Source organism: Athene cunicularia (assembly GCF_003259725.1).
Source record: "Athene cunicularia isolate RWA chromosome 6 unlocalized genomic scaffold, athCun1 chr6_part1, whole genome shotgun sequence".
NCBI lineage: Eukaryota > Metazoa > Chordata > Aves > Strigiformes > Strigidae > Athene > Athene cunicularia.
Genome location: NW_020799105.1, coordinates 26,713,376 through 26,724,940, shown reverse-complemented (window position 1 = coordinate 26,724,940; position 11,565 = coordinate 26,713,376).

Below are 11,565 nucleotides of genomic sequence, written 5' to 3'. Positions count from 1 at the left end.
GAAAGATAAGCAGACAAGTCCCTGAAGGCTCAGAAGTGTTTAGTTCACGAGCTCACTGATCAATTAGGCGCCCAATAAAAACCCAGCAAAAATTCCAGAAACATCCCAAACCTCAAACATCTTCTGTTCATTTGCATACTTTGATTTTCTTCCAACGCTTAAAAAATTTTATGGCAAAGTCCCTGTGAACTGTGATCTCCATTTGCCAAACTAAACAGAGATGCACAGAGTACATGGAGTCATTTCAGGATTCTCATTGAAGCTGTAGAGGTGAGAAAAGCAAACAGAAAGCTCAGAATGTTGGCAGCATTCACAGGTCCAGTGCGCACCAGATGAGCACCAGCACTGGGAAGGCAATTTTTAGTTCCTTTAGAAATGGGGCTATGCCATGGTATCTGATTTCAAGTCCCAATATCCCTGAAAGATGTTTGTTCAAATCCCTCTCTGCTGCCCATATTGAAAGCTACTTCCCAATAAAATTGAGCCAAGACAAAATCTTGGCTCCAGGATGCCAAGTACTTTTGGCTACAGTTCAGAAATTCATAGCCGGTGCTGAGTACGTGACATATTTGGTGGTCATTATTTTATTTCTTTATTGTTTGAATTTTTATAGGTATCAGAACCTGAATCATAAGTGTATGCTGCCGTAAAAAAGAATCTAGATTTGCAACAGGGCTTGTGCAAGTATCACGAGTCCAGCTGTCCACATCACTAAGTTCTCTTCTTTCTGAGAGCAGGAAAGGCTTGTCCTTGTGGCTGGCTGCAAAGAGCCTGCAACCTGTGCCCCAGACCATGCCTGGGCTGCGTGACCTGTTCTAACCCAAAACATGCCAGGAGCAGGCTAGCAAACAGGAATACAGACATTCTCATGCTGGTGCTCACGTCTGCATCCCAGCCCACGTAGCTGAGTAATACAGATGCAGCGACAGTCAATGAACAGTACTTCAGCGGTTTCGGCTCTGAGGGCAATAATCGGGACAGGAATAACAATGAGCCACTACCCACGTACTCATCCGCATGCCTGCTCGCTCATAGGGCCCAGTGCAGGAGAAGGGAACGCACTTCCCATCCAAACCCGCCTGCCATCCCTCTTGTGCCAGGCTAGGATACCCAGGCCAGCGCTCACTGCTGCTCAGGGCTGTGCCCATGCCTGCAAGCGGAAAGGTCCTGCCCTTTAGCCCCATGCCAAGCCTCACAGACATGAGCCATCATGGCCCTGAAAATAAAAGCACATAGTTCACAACACTGATTTCTTTCACACAGCAGTCTGCTACTAGGTCCTGAAATCAGACAAAAGGGAGATGAGCCCTGAGTGCATGAAAGCTTGGTACAGAACTATGCTCCCACCACAGCTTCAAAATCAGTTGGTTTGTGGTACCTGTAATACCAGCTGGAAGTATGGTACTGAAATAAGGGAAACATTATTTATATACTTGCACTTTCTAAAAATATAGACTATTCTGAAGCAGCATGCACACCACTGGGCCTATGTGCTTTGTTACGTCCATTTGTTTAGCAAGATGTTCACAACCAGCTATGGATGAGAAATAGTGGCCATCTCTTGTTTTCCACTTAAAACCTGAATTTGAACATTTATGCACATTAAGTAGACTCTGGATTCAGGTCTGAGCCTCAGGACTCCGTCCAGTTCCTCAGGTAGTTTTCCAAAGCAATTCTCTGATGAAACAAAATCAGTAAGAGCCACTATCCATCCAATGGTATCTCATTAGTGTGATATAAATCAAACGTAGCATGACCTTGCCTTCTCCTCAGATTTATTTATACTTGTTTGGGGCCAAGTCTGTTATTCTCTCATGACTAAATTTCATGATAGGAGATTGATGGCGTTTTAAGTGTTAGTACCTACACCAGAGATTCCTAAGGAAAAACACTAAAACCCCATCTGCCATTTGACAAAACATCACATCTGTGTATCTGTATCATGGAGCATCTTTGCTTGTGGGTGTCTCTCAGAATTTATCCTCAGGAATAAAAGTTCCTCACGTTTCTGTAGGTTTCTTTTTCAGTGTAAACATAACTTGAAATTTCCCTCACTAGAACAGATTGTAAAGTTGATTTTCATGGACAAAATGTTAATGAAACATCATGTAAGAGGCCAGGTAAGAGGCCTTATGAAAGTAATCACTTGTTAGGAAGGAATCTCAGAGGAAAAATAGGAGAGCAGAAGAAAAGGCTCGAGAAGCCCCTGCAGAATATAACATTGGAACAACCAAGAGTCCAGTCAAGTCCCATAAAGATCAACAGAAGCCTTCCACTGAATAGCGGATTTTCTATCCGGAGTCTCAATTAAACCGACCAGCACTATTAGTGCTGAGTTAAGCAGCTCGCTGACATAGGCAGGTACATCCTTCACCCACACGGTGCTTTCATGGCCCAGTGTTCCCATACTGCGCTCTGCAGCAACATCGTCATTGTTACTTAGGTCTGCAGTGGATAAATACTTAATCACCCCATCTTTTAGCTTATTGGAAGTCACTGCTCTCCTTGGGTAATTCTGAGAGACATAGTCCACATAGATTCTCAGTAACTGTGTATGTTTTGGAGCAAGGTACAAGGAAGGGAAGTCCTAACCTATCTTGTGTAGTGAACATATAGGCTGGGTCTGTCACCAACAGTCACATATTTGAATTAAAAAAAAAAAAATCTATTAACACAAAACTGTGTGACAAAACCCTGAACTATCACCACACACAGGTCCCACAGCCTAAAAATAACTGCTTATTACTTTACCTATTTGAAGAAAACACATGCCTCAGTCAATGGAGGACGTGCAAGAAAATGTTCAATGTATGCATTAAATTAAGCATCATGTATTTATAACATTCCCAACCAGAGGGAAATTATGGAAACAAAAATGAGTTACATTTTGCAACTAGCCACAGTAATTCAGCAAAACATGTGAAAAGAAAGCATTAGCAAAGCCAAAGAAACTGTGGTTATTCAAATGGCAAAGTACTGATCTACTGGAGTTACAAATAGATCAATAGCTACACAGCAAGCAGAGAAGCTTTCATGCAAAGTCACAAGCTCCCTAAGACTTTTGAACTTTTATCCAAGCTCAACACTGCACATCTTCATCTGCGTTTAAGCCATCGCTGAGCAGCAGTGATAAACATGACACACTGCTCTTTCCTTCCTCAGCTTGGCTGACTTGCTATAGTCACATGGGTTGACAAACAGAAGAAAGTCCTTTTAAGTAAGTTCACTTTATCCCCCAATATACCACGTTTAGATGTAACTCACTGGAGCCATCATACGACACTAACAAAACCAAATGAGAAATGCAGCCTGTAGTTTCTGTCAGGGCACCATGACACGGTCCCTGAGGAGGGGCTGGCAGCACAGGAGCTGTAACATGAGAGGACCAAGGTGCAGGCGAGACCACGGAGAAGGGGCCCGGATGGTGCTCAGCTGCAGACAGTGCAGACAGGAGAGATGGTGAAGCAGGAGAAGGGGTCAGCCATGCAACACTAAGTCACAAAAAACTTGCATCAGGAATACACAACTCTGCAGAGAGTAACTTATTCATGGGATCCATGGCCTTTGGATGTAAACCCTGGGCATGAGGAACTGATACAATTTTGTTCTCCTCTGTACTTCAGTTTTCATGTGTAATGAGGAAAAATACACCCCCCCCTCTGCATTTTAGGCCTTTAACAGTTCAAAAGCTTGATTAAAAGTGCTCAGCACTAATTAATTTTCAAACATGAAAAAGTGGTCCTTAGTTTTATGCTTATTCCCAATGCAGACAAATAAAATGACCACAAAATGCTCTAAGCAAACCATATCATAATGCTGTGAATACATTTAGTGTCATAAATAATTTTAAACAAAATCTTCACTTTTGGGTTCACAGCAACGTTTTCTTACAAGCCGCAATGAATAATGATCATGAGAGCCTTTGAAAATGAATTATGCATTCATTGACTGAAAAACCCTGCTCTCTGATGAAGTACAGCTGAGCCAGCCATTTATTTTATTGTGTCAAAATTTCCCTCAGAAACAGCCATAAGGGAATGCTTTTCTATTAAAAAAATACTTGCATGGAGATGCAAGGCGCTGAGACTCATCCAGGATGCAGTGTGCTCACTCAGCTCCCATGGAAGGCAATCATAACTACATTCAGTTCTACTACATTCTTTTTGGACCTGGTCAGAGTGACTCTGGGCTTCTCAGCAGCAGTGGCCTGATTCAGTTTTGCTGCCCTCAGGGTGGACACAAATTTGTGTGCTTGTCCTTTCCCAGGACTAGCTGTCACTTCAACAGCCCCATCCCCCCACACCCTGCAGAAATCTTGTTCCCCAGATGGGGAGGACAAATTCCCTTCCTACTGCTGCCTCCCCCTCTGGCTGCACTCCCGACGCTTCTGACAAACACTCGAGGAAACGGGCAGCAGCCGCAGCAGGCAAGGACGGCGGAGCCACAGCACTGCTGCCCTGCGGGACTGCTGCCCCTGCTCAGGCTTAGTCTCCTCGGAAAGCAGCCCCACTGGTGACACCTAAGCCTGAAGCCAGTCCTAGGTTTTTGGCCCTGCTGCTGTAAGAAGCAGAACATAAAGCTTATGTAACACTGTAGATTGGTTTTGGCATGTTTTCTATTTATGTACAGCACCATAATATTTCCTAAAACGTATCTTTTACCTGAAGGCTTTGTTCAGTGTTAAATGAGAGATGCCACAAGGTGGATGAAGAGGAGCAGCTGCTCTTGAAAGAAAGGATGGACCAGAAGGCACCAAAAATACTTGACAGCCATCAAACAGTTCAGTACAACTAGGAGACTTCTCCCCCTTATTTTCCTCAATTGTGGGATTATTAGGCAAGAATCTGGAAACAAAAAAAAAAAAATCTCAGAAAGGTGAAATTGAAAGACCTATCAGGTACCAAAAGTCTCAGCCCACTCACAAGAAGTTTCCTGCCAGCAACTTGCTGGCTGAATGCACTGACCCGAGGTGAGCGCGTGGCATCGCGCCGAGTGCTGCTGTACCCCACACCCTGCCGTGTGGCTGTGAAATCTGCACCTCGCCCTCTGAGCTGAAAAGCCAGAGGTAGCTGGGTGTGATGCTAGCTCCACTGCTGCTTTGTATCCTGATGCTACAACATGTGGCAGGCTTTCATCACACATACCTGATGTGTTGTTTGGGCTCTTCCTTACAACTTTTTCTCAATTTATGTACTGCATATTCCTCCTGACTTTGCTCCCATATATACTTGCCTTTCACTTCTTGCTCCAGTTACCCCACCTCTTTAGCAATAGGGAGATTGTGAATGACCACTGGACCCTCAAAGGACAATCTCTCACTTCAGATTTTCCTTAGTTAAGGGCAAGCAGATTGTTTTTCCCCTTCAGCCACCTTCCTCTGCCTTCACCTGTGTTCACTGGTAGGACACTGAGGCAGAAAACCTTTTTACATCAAGACACTTGAGCTTAACTACTGACAATTCTTTAAAGACACCTCCCCAAGCCTTTTTTACTTATTCACCTTTCATAAATCTTCAGCTTTGTCTTTTTTTGTAAGGTTTACACGCAACGACCTGTACACAGCAAGGGAGATTTTCAGAGGCATGAAGGGCAGTTAGACACAAAGATCTTGCTGAAAGTGAGTGCCAACTGTGTCTGTCCCTTAAGCCTCTGTCTAGAACTTGAAAAGTGTTTGTGGAGCTCCCACAGTAGAGAAAGTGGGGAGACCTTCGGTAGCAAAACCTTTTTTGTTACCTCACAGTTTGCTATATTCCCATCAATGAGCATCCTCAGGCAGACAGAGCTATCACAGAGATTTGAACTCAGAGAAAAATAGCAAGAATACAGCTGAGAGGTGAGGAGGGTAGTTCCATTATTAAAGCATTTCATTTAACCTCGCCCAGCGTTGGTCTCTGTGCAAGTTTTAGAGCTCCTGTGTGACAGTGGCTGGATGCACAGCTCCAGAGGTCTCAGACTCACAGCAGAGCATCACTTGTGCCTGCTCATCTTCTGGAACATACGGGTTGTCCTGCACAAGTACATCAGGTAGCTTCTGGTGTCTGTATACAATTACACACAAAGTATACTTGCCAGTTTCAGCCTTATGTTGGCTTGCATCCATTATTTTGAGTTATATCCTCCTGATATTCATTAAAGATCTTGGGATGCTGACTTGATACTGCACAGAATATGATGCAACACACACATAAATACTTCTTGCTCTTTTAGAACCACGTCATTTATTTCTAGCAAGATTTTGATCAGACATACATATTTTCAGGTGTGATTTCTTTACCTCCTCTCCACTGTATTATGAGATGCATTTAACTGACATTGCACTGAGAGCTGAGGATGCAACAATCCCAGTGCAGACATCTGTTTGGTAATGGGGACAGAGTCCTCACTAGGAGGCTGGCTGAAACCTACCTAAAATTCCACCATGCATCTGCTTACTTTCACCCTTACTGTAATCCCCCAACAGCTGAAAAGTACTTTTGTGGAGATCGTATGATGTAGTTATGCTGGGCAAACGCAGGCGCTGTGCCCCAGGCTTCCGTCAGGTATTTTTCTGTGCAGTGGGAAGGCAAGGCCATCCAGTGATGGGTGATATCCTCAGTGAGCCATGGTCTGTACAGAAATTTGGAAAAAAGGACCTGTAACTGTTGAAATCAGAATAATGTGATGTTTGGCATTACACAGGCCCTTCTCACCCTGAGGCTTCTAGAGAATTCTCTGGGGATGGATTTTCCCCTACAAACCTCAAGAAACCAACAAATAAGGTGACACATGGAGTCAGCAAGAAGCAGAGACCAGACCTCAGGATTCCTCTCCTACAGCTGTAGAAAATCAGACCACACACTCTCTTTGCAAAGAAGTTATGTTATTTGCTTCTTAATAAATGCAACTATCTCAGATGATCCAGAAATGAAAATAAATGTTCTTAATACTTTACCTGTTCAGAAGCATTTAACGACTGCTGTGAGTTATCTAACTTCAAAACCTACATATGGCTGCAGTGATATGTACAAAGCACTGATCTTAACTCCAACAGAAGTCTGGATTTGCACATACAGATACAGTTGTTAGCTCTGGTACTAACAACATTAGTGCTGTTTTCAATGGCTTACAGTTAACTGGGCCCTGGGCATTTCCACAATACCTGAAATCCTGCACTCTCTTTGACAGCACTTCAAACACTTAGCTTAAAGCTAATTCAGGTATGTGTACACAAGCCACAGTAAGGACTGGAGACTGTTTTCTAACAAAAGAAGCGGAAATGAGTTTACCACAGAATTTTAATCCTTTCCCCCCCAATACAAGTACCAGCATTTTCCCCTTCTGCCTTTATAGCTCAGATTGACCTTTCTAACTCTCTTCCAAGGGACCACCACCTTCTTATGCCCTGGGACCCATGGAGACCTCTGTCTGAAATGCACTTTGTGGGAAGGGAAGGGGTTCAGGAACAACACCCATCCTGTCACATCCAGCAGCTGAGTGAACTAGGCTGCAGTGAGACAGGAGCACTCGCACTGCTTGTAAGATTTCATGCATGAACAGTGACAGAGCCACCTGGTTTCTGATGCTTGAAGAATACAAAATTGTTCCGTGTGAGCAGACCGTCAACAACTTTTGACACTATGCAGCTGGCTGTGAAGCCCACAGGAGCCCAGTCTTAGGGGTCTACTTCCAGGATACCTTTGTGTCACCCTGGAAGAACCTCTTGCTTCAGTTTATCCCTCTGTGAATTGGTATAACAAGCCTGGCCTTCACTTTGATCCAGTGACAGAAAGCATTGAGAAACAGCTATATCATTATAATTCAGTGCTCATGAATATATAGAAAATCAGATCTAAAACAGACACAGAACTGACCACTGGGCAGTTCAACCTTTCTGCCTTTAAAGCTTCTCCAAAGCAGTATCAGCCTGGTTTGTGCATCCTTGCTCACAGCAGACTAGAGCTGGCCAAGAGGCACAAAGATCTACATGACTGAGTCTCAAACTTTTTTCCTGTTGGCAATGCTGACCAAAGGAAGTGAGCTTCTGAGCGAGAAGCTGCAGGGCTCACACTGGGCAGTGAGGCGAGTCACTTCCATGGCAAGTGTGAGGCTTAGCCAAGAAGCTAGTTTAAGGCCCTGCAGACTCTGCAGTATGACAGAGGCCAGAGGGGAACTCAGTGCACTGGAAACTTCTGGCCAAAATATTGTCACCACCAAACAGCTGTTCTGCAGCTTGAATGAGCCGAGTCAGGGCTCAATCACAATATCCTGACCAAAATCAGGCAGGCAAATCATAATCACCTATTAAATACATTTTATGTTCAACAGAGAAGCAAGTTTTATGCCTGGGTCACCAACTCATGCCTAACATGATGTTATTTGGTTCAACACAAATGATTTCTACCAAACTATGAAATAACTAAGATCTTCTCCAGTTACAGTTACATAAATATTTCATATAATATAAAATGATTGCACTGAGCCATCAATGTGCCTCTTTTCTGTTCTCTACACAAACTGGAAATAAGGATTAGTAGAGACATTGAATTTTCTCACTCTTACTGTAGGTCTTTTTACAGCTCCTTTGTCAATTTATCACCTTATTTTGATGAGAAAATCATTTCAGGAAAAAGAAGCCTAAGAATAAGAGAAAATAATTATGTAAAAAGAAAATCTGAGGATGAAGGAAGACTCTCCAGGCATGGTCTGATGTGCTCTGCTGGTCACCTCTGATCTTTGTGAAGAGGTTAGTCAGTACCCTTCTTGTCAAAGTTGCCTTTCCCTTTCCAATCAATTGACATAACTGAGCATAAAACTGCCCTTCAACAAGCTTCTTTCAAAATGTCCAGATTTGCATAAATCACCTTAGTGTGTTTCCAAAAATTAGGCAGAAGGTAACTATGGAGCAGCACACTCTGGGAGAGTGCCAGCAGCTCTGAGGGGCACGTGGCAAAGGAGGTCCAACTGGCGGCAGGCACCCCTGCCACTGCTCTATGCCTACCTGGGCAAGGCCTGAAGGAACTTGTGCAGTTGCAACTGCACCACTACCTGTGCTGAAAAATGTCTGGTTACACCAGAATGACTCCTGTTCTGCAAACAGATCCTTATGGGCGTGTCCACAATAATAAAAGTGATTCCTCTGACATCCCTGGAACTCCTTGCATAAATAACCCATTGGGACCCACCCTTTTGAACTGTTAAGTGCAATTCCCTGGAACAAAACTGATCTTAAATTCACTAGAGGTCCTTCCTTTTGGATCATAACCTACAGGTCTGATCCTGCAAACACCTAAGGCAAATGCTTATATTGATTACAGTAAGCAGGCCTCTACCTCAGTGAGACTACTGAAGTCGCTTACATGAACAAAAGGACATAGCTTTGTGCATAAAATATGCATCTTTTATCTTCTAGTTGATGTGAGTCATGCAAAATTTACACCTCTGATTTGCCTCTCAAAGCATTCCATTTCTTCCTGCATGTTTTTAGTACCAAAGGGAACTGTGGACAGATACAGTGAAGTAGTGACACCATGAGCAACCATTTCTCTTGCAATCTACTCATTACAGTGCACAAACGAAGTTTAGACATTACTTTCATGTGGCAATAATTGCAAAACTGTGGATGAGACAGACACATAAAAAGATCCCAGCTGTCCACCCCATAAGGCAGCAGGACTGCGTCACTGGGCAACAGGGATGCCCAGGGCACCTTGTTGGCCATGCTGTAGTTTACTGTTTGCAGCTTCAGGAGGAGTTTGACTCTCAGAAAACTGAAGCCCCATATCCATCCCTGAGTACAACCTCACAATTGTTAGAAAAATATTCTTTTCATACTGCATGAGGTAGTTACAAACTTTTAAAAGTATTTATGATAGGATTACATCTGGTGTCACGTTTAAGTCCAAAATATTTAAGGAGTACCTGCTGAACCAAATCCTGAGTAATTGTGGCTTCTTGGCATAACATTAAAGGGAGCCGCAGTAAAATTAACAAACTGAACAATTCTTTGATCCTTTTGTTACTGAACACAGGGGTACAGACAATAATTTTGATTTTTCTCTTCATAATCAGCATCTACGACCCCTGGTAAAACAAACAACCTCTGTAAGGTTGCAGATATTTTTTTTTTCTTTTTTCTCTTTTTTTTTTTTTTTCTTTTTTAAACAATATTTCCATTAGGCAGATGGTTCAGAGGTGCACTCTCCCCGCAGAGTATGCACCTAAATTCAAAACAACAATCAACACACAGAATTACTGCCTCCCGTTAGAGGAGGTGTTTTACCTATAACAGAACACTGAGCCCAAACAAACGGCAGCACCGATGACCCAGCGGGCGGGCACTAGGACCCTGTAGTTCCTCGTCGGCCGCTCCACTGGCCGGAGAACTCCGCAGCTGCAGTGGGCCGCGTCTCACACACACACAATCACACAACTACACAATCACACAAAGGAGCTCCTGACACTTACTACTCACAGCATAAAATGACAAATATTACCAATACGAAGACTCCATTAAGAACCTATAAAGCCTGTGCTGCATGACCCTGCCGCTTTTGGCGACCCCCAAGGTCATAATGTGCCCCAACTTACCTCTTTGTTATCACAACAGTCTTTGCTATCATCAATGTACGCTGGGTTTTTTCCTCTGTTTACCTCAGGCAGCTGTGACCAACTTCTGCAGGGAGCTATGGCCGACCAGCTCCTGCAGGGAGCTATGGCCTTGCTCTCTGCAAGCTGTTCTCCAACAATTCCCCCTTTTTCTTTTTGTGCAGGCTGCACAAGCATAAATTTACTAATATTTCTCATTATACAACTATATGCCATCTTAATACTTACTATAATCAATAATACTATTCTTAATCACCGCAATAAACTCTTAAAGGTACCCTATTAAGTACAAAGCACCCCATATTAACTATATTCAAAGGATATGACTAAATACTACAAAATAAACAGTGAGGAAAATATGGAATAGCACACTTAATTAATAGAAGTACTAACATTCAGCTCCGCAATTGCTAGGGAACCCTGGATACAGAGAGAATTTAGAGTGCCCTTCCTCACAAACTGGAAACCCTACGTGATGCGTCCATCCGTAGGTGAGGCATCCAACGTCGCTGCAACCAGGTCCAGCCCTTAAAGCAACAGGCCAAAATAACTGGCAACTTTCTTTGAGCAGAAACATCTGATTTCATCCTCCTGTTGGGTTCCACCTGGAGCCTGGCCAGTACTCCAGGGGGAAAACCAAGGGATTTTCTAAATAAGGTTAAATACTTGAGCTCTTAATTCTTAATATTACTAAACAAAGAAAGTGGAATACATACATTCTTACAGCATCTTATCCTTCTTAATAACTATATTTTATCTAAAAGTACATCTTGCATAAGTGACTAGTAAGCTTATATATTTCATTAAGAAGTTACAATTACTGTCAGCATTTTCTCTTAAAAGAATTGGCAACTGTAGTGTAGTTTGTTCTCTTGCAGTAGCAAACATTACTCAGACATTCTGCTTGAACGATCAGTCAAAGAGATCACAAACTGTCCGCACAGGGGCACCCACAGCTGGATCCTGAGTGCTGGCTGCCTC